The 6,905-nt window shown below is 50.1% G+C and overlaps 1 pseudogene across 1 annotated transcript; it reads left to right on the top strand.

Moving 5' to 3' along the window:
* Positions 1 to 390: 390 nt before the first annotated feature.
* On the top strand, positions 391 to 4,970 carry LOC309560619 (annotated as a pseudogene). Its single transcript has 5 exons — positions 391 to 465; positions 1,157 to 1,737; positions 2,208 to 2,283; positions 3,024 to 4,068; positions 4,939 to 4,970. The product of its transcript is annotated as an uncharacterized misc_RNA (transcript).
* The last annotated feature ends 1,935 nt before the right edge of the window (positions 4,971 to 6,905 follow it).

Here is a 6,905-nt window from a genome sequence, read left to right as displayed (position 1 = left end):
ACGGATTGGCGGAGCACGTCTACAGAGACTGCCCCCAGAGATCCCGGTCCTACGCTGATGGCCTGACCAAGGGTAAAGCTACAGAAAGCGCTGGGAAAAAGAAGCCAGGGGAAAAGACAGCGAAGGAAACCCGGAAAGCCACTGGTGAGTCCCCCCCTCCCCAGGCCCCTACCACCTCCTCCGACCCATCCCTCCCCACCCCCTCTGAGTCGGAGGTGACCCCGCCTGCAAACCCACCTCCCCCCCGCCCCCCCCCCACCCTGTCCTCCATGGAGGACTTCCCCACCCTGCCCACCGCCCCCGCCACCCCCACCAGCAAAGGCTGGAAACGGAACCTAGACAGTCCGACAACTGAAGAACCCACCAAGCGGCCCACAGTGGTCCAGCAAAATGACATTGCTGGACTGGACCCAGTGGTGGAGGACCTCGAGTCTGCAGGGGAAGACGAAGGAGAAATGCAGGAAGGTAAGGATCTGGCCCCCCCAGGGACTGACCTCACCCAAGACCTGATGGACAGCATCCTCGAGGAGAACGGCCTGAAACAGGACACCGGACAGGCACAAGAGGCAGTGGAAGAACCACCCCCCCCCCCTCAGGGGAGGTAAGTTCAGCCCACCTGCTAACTAGCCCCTTCATCTCCTTTACATGATGGCAGAGATCTCCATCTTTTCCATTAATGTTAGGAGCATCAAGGATGCTTCTAGAAGACAGGTGGCGCTGACCTTTCTTTCCACCCAGCAGAGTGATGTCTACATGCTTCAGGAGTGTGCCCTACCCTTCTCGAGGAGGTACACTCATCTGTCCTCCCAGTGGACCCATGGTCCCTCCTACTGGTCCGGGGGGTGTCGATTGTAAGTCTGCAGAGGTAGCCATTCTTGTCAGGGGTGGTCGTTTCACGGTTGACTCCGTCCAGGAGCTCGTCTGTGGCCGTCTTTTGGTCGTAGACGGCTCATGGGAGGGAGAGCCAGTTAGGCTCATCAACGTGTACGCCTCCCCAGATAAGAATGAGCGACTGAATGGTACCCTGCTGGAAAATGAGGAACTGCTGGAGGAACTCAGGGAGGCCTACATTACCTGGAAGGAGGACAAGAGGTTCTTCGGAAAGGTAAGCGACTACTGGAAGTTTGTGAAAGTCAAGCTACGCAGCTTCTTTCAGGCAAGGGGATGCCAGCAAGTGTGTGCCAGGAAGAGGGAACTCAGGAGACTGCAACGTCAGTTGCAGTCCCTGCAGGACCTTCACCACTGCAGCTGGGACGTTAGGCAGGACCTGGAGGACACCAAGAAGAGCCTGAAAGTACACTTTGAGGAAGAATCCAGGCACCTCGTCTTCCGTTCCAAGGTGGAGAATCTTGAGAAAGGTGAGAAATGTAACTCTTTCTTTTTCAGGAAACTTCACTCAGGACACACACCCCTGTCTGAGCTGCGGGACGAGACCGGAACACTCCAGAAGGGGAAGGAGGCTGAGATGCAAGTGGTCAGCGACTACTACACCAACCTCTACTCCCCGAAAGAAACAGATATGGCTGAGGCCGACAGGTTCTTGTCAGGTATCACTAACCAAATTGATCCTGCAGGTATGTCGGCAATCAACGCCCCCTTGGCGCTGGAGAAGCTGCACTCTGCCGTCAGATCCTTTAGGCAAGGCAGGACCCGGGCTGCAACGGTCTCCCAGCGGAGCTCTATGTAGCGCTGTGGGATCTCGTTGGCTCGGACCTGCTCAAGCTGTACGAGGAGATGGTGGTGGAGGGCACAATGCCTCCGTCGCTGAGGGAGAGGATGATCACGATTTTGTATAAGCGTAAGGGGGAGAGAGGAGATCTGAAAAATTGGCGTCCCATCTCTCTCTTGAACGTGAACTACAAAATCCTCGCCAAGGTTCTGGCCAACAGGCTGAAATCTGTCATCGGACAGATCATCCACCCGGATCAGACTTGTGGCATTCCTGGTCACAGGATTGCGCACAGCCTTGCGCTTGTCCGGGACACGGTCCAGTACATTCGAGGCCGCCGTGTGCACGCGGCCCTGGTCAGTCTTGACCAGGAAAAGGCCTTTGACCGTGTCTCCCATGAGTTTATGTGCAGAGCTCTGCGCAGGTTTTGTCAGGAAGGGCATTCCCATAGACAGAATGACTCTTCTAGACAGCTTGCTGTGCATAGGCTACGCCCATTGCACAAGTGCGTGCACCTGTTGCTTGTATGGTCATCAAGGGATCTATTTAAACTGAGCTTGTGCTGTGCTTCAGTGCTGTCTTGTCTACAGCGTTTCTGTGTATACCTGCTACCCGTAAACCCGCATCTGATTACTGTTTTCGACCCGGCTTGCCTTGACTTCTCCTGAACTCTGCCTGCATTGACCCCAGCTTGTCTTTGACCACGCTTCTGCCTGTACATCTGCACCTGATCCGTCTGCCAGTGTATGACCCGGTTTGCCTGACCCTGTTCCTGCCTACTACCCTGCTGGACTTCCTGCTGCTAGTCTCTGCCTACTTCCACTGGTGTCCATCCGGCATTCCTGCTCCGCTTCAACCCGCTGATGGACTTGGCCTTCTCCTGTCTCCTTCTCGGTGGTGTCCATCCGGCATTCCTGCTGTGCTGCAACCTACTGACAGACTCAGCCTGCTCCTGTCTCCTGTTCAGTGGTGTCCATACGGCACTCCTGCTCCGCTGCGATCCACCGACAGTCTTCCCCTGCTTGATCCTGACAGTTCGTCCGGCTAAGCTACTATCAAGACCAATAGGCACTCGTGCCCCTCTGCAATCCTGTGCTACCTGTCTGCTGTATCAGGGGCCCCGAGTCAGAGGTGTAAGAGAGGCTTTCCTCATCATATCAGGCTCTTCTACCAGGTACATGACAGGTTTGGTCTTGGGGACATGTTTTGTTTGTATGTGAATGTGATGTATAATGACATTTGTAGTACGGTGTTGGTGAATGGCTGGAAAACTGACCCTTTCCCTGTACTCTCTGGGGTCAGACAAGGTTGCCCTCTCTCACCTCTGCTTTTTGTTTGCTGTATAGAGCTCTTTGCCGAATGCATCCGACAGGACCCAGAGATCAGAGGGATCACCGCACCGGGACCGGACAGAAGGGTTGTCAAGTGCTCACTCTACATGGATGACGTAACGGTGTTCTGTGCTGACCAGCGCTCCATCGACTTGCTCATCCAGACCTGTGAGGACTTCGGCAAAGCTTCAGGGGCAAAAGTCAACTGCGGGAAGTCAGAAATCATGCTCTTCGGAAAGTGGTTCCTGCCTTCTTCTGCATCCATCCCTTTCAGCGTCAAGGCGGACTTCATCAAAATTCTTGGAGTTTGGTTTGGAGCTGAGGGCGCAGCCCTGAAGTCTTGGGAGGAGAGACTGTCCAAGATGAGACAGAAGTTTGGACTATGGAGCCTCAGAGAACTCACCATCGAAGGGAAAACACTGGTACTCCGCAGCGAGATTCTCCCTGTGTTGCAGTACCTCGCCCAGGCCTGGCCCCCGCGGGTCAACACCTGTAAGGCCATCACCAGGGCGGTGTTCCACTTCATCTGGGGCTCCAAGATGTACAGAGTGAAGCGAGCAGTCATGTTTAAGGAACCCCTCAAGGACGGTAAGGGCGTACCCGACATCACAACGTTACTGGGGGTGTTCTTTTCTTGCAACTGCATCCGCAGGACTTTGGTTGACAGAACTTCGAACTCTGGCGGCAACTCCATGTCCCGTTTTTTCCTCCTGACTCTCTGGAGGTCCCTTGGATGGGACAAATGGGACAGCTCCATCCCCTACAACTGGGACACTCCTTGGTACTACTTGGACACTTTCAAGTTCATCAAGGAGCTGGGGCTGCATGGAGTTAAGCCCGACTTGTGGAAGCCAAAAACTATCTACAAGTTGATCAGAGCATCGGACATTGTTGAGACTGTTCCAGGCCTCCCTTCAGCCACCTGCAAAGTGGTCTGGAGGAATGTTTCTTCAAAGGGACTCACCAACAGGCATAAAGATCTGGCGTGGATGGCTGTCCAGGGGGGACTGCCACTCAGGACATTTATGCATGCCAGAAACTTGTGCAGATACAGGCACTGCCCCTTTTGTATCATCCACGAGGAAACATCTTTTCACATTTTCCGGGAGTGCTCATTTGCACAGGGCCTGTTGAGGGCCTTGGAACCTGAACTTAGAGACTTTGTTCCACAGACTGCCATCACACACTTCGGTGTGCTGAACGGACTTTTTCATGGGACTTTTTCCCAAGAGGACATTGACAACGCCTGGCGGGTGTTGTGTTGCTTTAAGGACGCTTTATGGTGCGCCAGAAAGCGCCTTATCCACCAGAGGGAGAGGATGTCCATTGAGGACTGTCGCAGACTGATCCACAGTCTGCTCAGAGACTGGATCTCATGGAGGAAGAGGAGGTCTGAAGATTTCCCCTTCCCCCACTCTCCCTTGTGTGTCTTTGTCCATTCAATAAAGCTTCGGGCCTGTGATTTCATTCCCCTCCCCTTACCCCACTCTCCCACCCCCCTATCACACCTGTTGCTTTTTTTGAAATGTTATATTATTTGATATAGTTTAAGTAATGCAACGTATAGATAACGTATTTTTCAGTTTCATGCTTTAGGGGTATTGCGGCGTCATGCATGATGTGATGGCACGGGGTATACTTACTCCGCACAACACATCAGGCATCATACCGCAGAATGAATGTATTTGATTGAATGTATTTATTTGTATGACCGGAAATGTATTGTAATGTAGTGTATTTATGCGCTGCGTCGCAGTACAGGGGAGATTGTACCCCGACAAAGTATTGTTTTTTGTATATCTTTTATGCAAATAAAGATTACATTTTCAACCCAAAAAAAAAGGCTTGGATTTCTCAGGTTCAAATCTAATTTGGTAACAATAAAGTGTTTTGTGTGCCACTAAATATATTTCAATTGTTCTCATTATGCTGTTTCAGTATATAGCTCTACAGAGCAGCAGTACTGCTAACCAGAGCTTGTGGTGCGTGTTGTAAGTGTGTTGCTGTTCACTACATAAAGCCCTGGATTTGTTGGTTCGATTCCCCGATGAGGCAGTGCTTTTATGTTTCAAAGGCTTAGAGAGCCTAGATCCATGATATAGGTCCACAAGCAACTATTACTGATGTCTTCTGGTTCTGTGGCGCAGTGTGTAGGCTCCTGAAGTTAGAACCAGTAGGCTGTGGGTTCAATTCCCACGAGTGTCCAAAGAGATGGTTCCTCAAAGTAGCACTTTCAGGTTTGTGTAAAGGGTGGATGAAATTGTAAAGACCACAACGAAGTGGTTAGGACTTGATTGTGTTGGTGGTGCGGGCCACCAGTGGTTGGGCATGAAAGAGTCTGTGACCCTAAGCCTGGGGGCAGGAATACTGTGAAGGAGAAGGGGGTGTTGCTGAAAAATATGAGTTTCGATGGTAAAAAAAAAGTATATTTGTGATTTCACGCTTCCTTGGCCTTTTTTCACTTTTGGCCTATTGGGGGAGCTTTAGTCACCTGGTTTCGTCATGTTCCCCTTTGGCCTACTGGGCAGCTTTAGTCACCTCGTTTCATCATGTCCCCCTTTGGCCTACTGGGGTGGGCAGCTTTAGTCACCTCGTTTCATCATGTCCCCCTTTGGCCTACTGGGGTGGGGGGCTTTAGTCACCTGGTTTCATCATGTCCCCCTTTGGCCTACTGAGGCATAGTGTCCACAGCTGGTGGCTTTTGTTCCCATGGTTCCATCATGCTCCCCTTTGGCCTATTGGGGCACAGTGTCCACAGCTGGTGGCTTTCGTTCCCATGGTTCCATCATGCTCCCCTTTGGCCTATTGGGGGCACAGCGTACACAGCTTGTGGTTTTCACTCACATCGTTTCAAGGGTATCAACTTCAACACGAGATTGCATTCAGATGGTGCCAAGGTAACTAGATGGTTACATGGCTGGCACTCATTTCATTGAGACTTCATTCACATGGTGCCAAGGTCACCCATATCATTGGTACACAGTGAGAAGGTCTGCATCTTAAACTCTCATTACATAGGGACGCCCCTTTGCCACTATGCACGTATTTGCTGTTCCGCCCCCAAACAGCTCTGAGTAGACACCTGTTTGATCTGCTTTGGGAATCGAACTTATGGCCTTCAGATTCCACATTCACCGCCCTACATGCTGCACCACAGATCTGGATGCTCAAACCTGCCAGCAGTGCCTATACATCCTAAATCCAAGCTGCAAAGTGTAGTAACCCATAGCAACCAATATGAAGAGGCTTCAAAAGAGAATTAGTTGCTATTGGTTTCAACAGTTTATACAACGTTAATAAATAAGTCTTAAAAACTTGACCACCTTAGGATTTGAACTGATGAACCTTTCGTTTGGGAGTTCACCAACATACCCCAAGGCTATAGTCTCAGGCAGTGCAGTTTTAATATCATGACATACCATATCATCAGTGGATTAATGTTCAAATAGACTAGTTTCTGTTAGATGATGGCAATTTAGTATATCAGCTGACCTTCCAAAGGATATTTCCATCTGGTAAAACTATGTTTTCAAGAATACGTTACTTTGATTGGGTACAATAACCCAAAGCAACAATAACAAAATAATACCTAGTCTGAAAGTTGATTGGTTATTATGGGCTTCTTCAATATTTGGAAATTTAATAAATGAACAAGGAGAACGTGGTTGCTTGAGGATTCGAACTTGCACATTTCTCGTTTGTGAGAACAGCAGTATACATGCAGAGCCATTGTCTCAGATGTTGGGTGGGGCTTAAATCTAGAGCTTTAATATTCTTAAATCACACATGACTAGGGGGTTAATAGTTGAATATTATACTAAATTGCTAGAAGCAATATAATTGCTATACATTTCTATGAAGAGGATTGGTTGCTATTAGCTTCAGCAGTTTGTAAAAAATTAATA

The sequence above is a fragment of the Pelophylax lessonae genome (assembly GCF_965119305.1).
Source record: "Pelophylax lessonae genome assembly, chromosome: 7".
NCBI classification, from domain to species: domain Eukaryota; kingdom Metazoa; phylum Chordata; class Amphibia; order Anura; family Ranidae; genus Pelophylax; species Pelophylax lessonae.
This window is presented reverse-complemented; position numbering and strand designations above follow the sequence as displayed.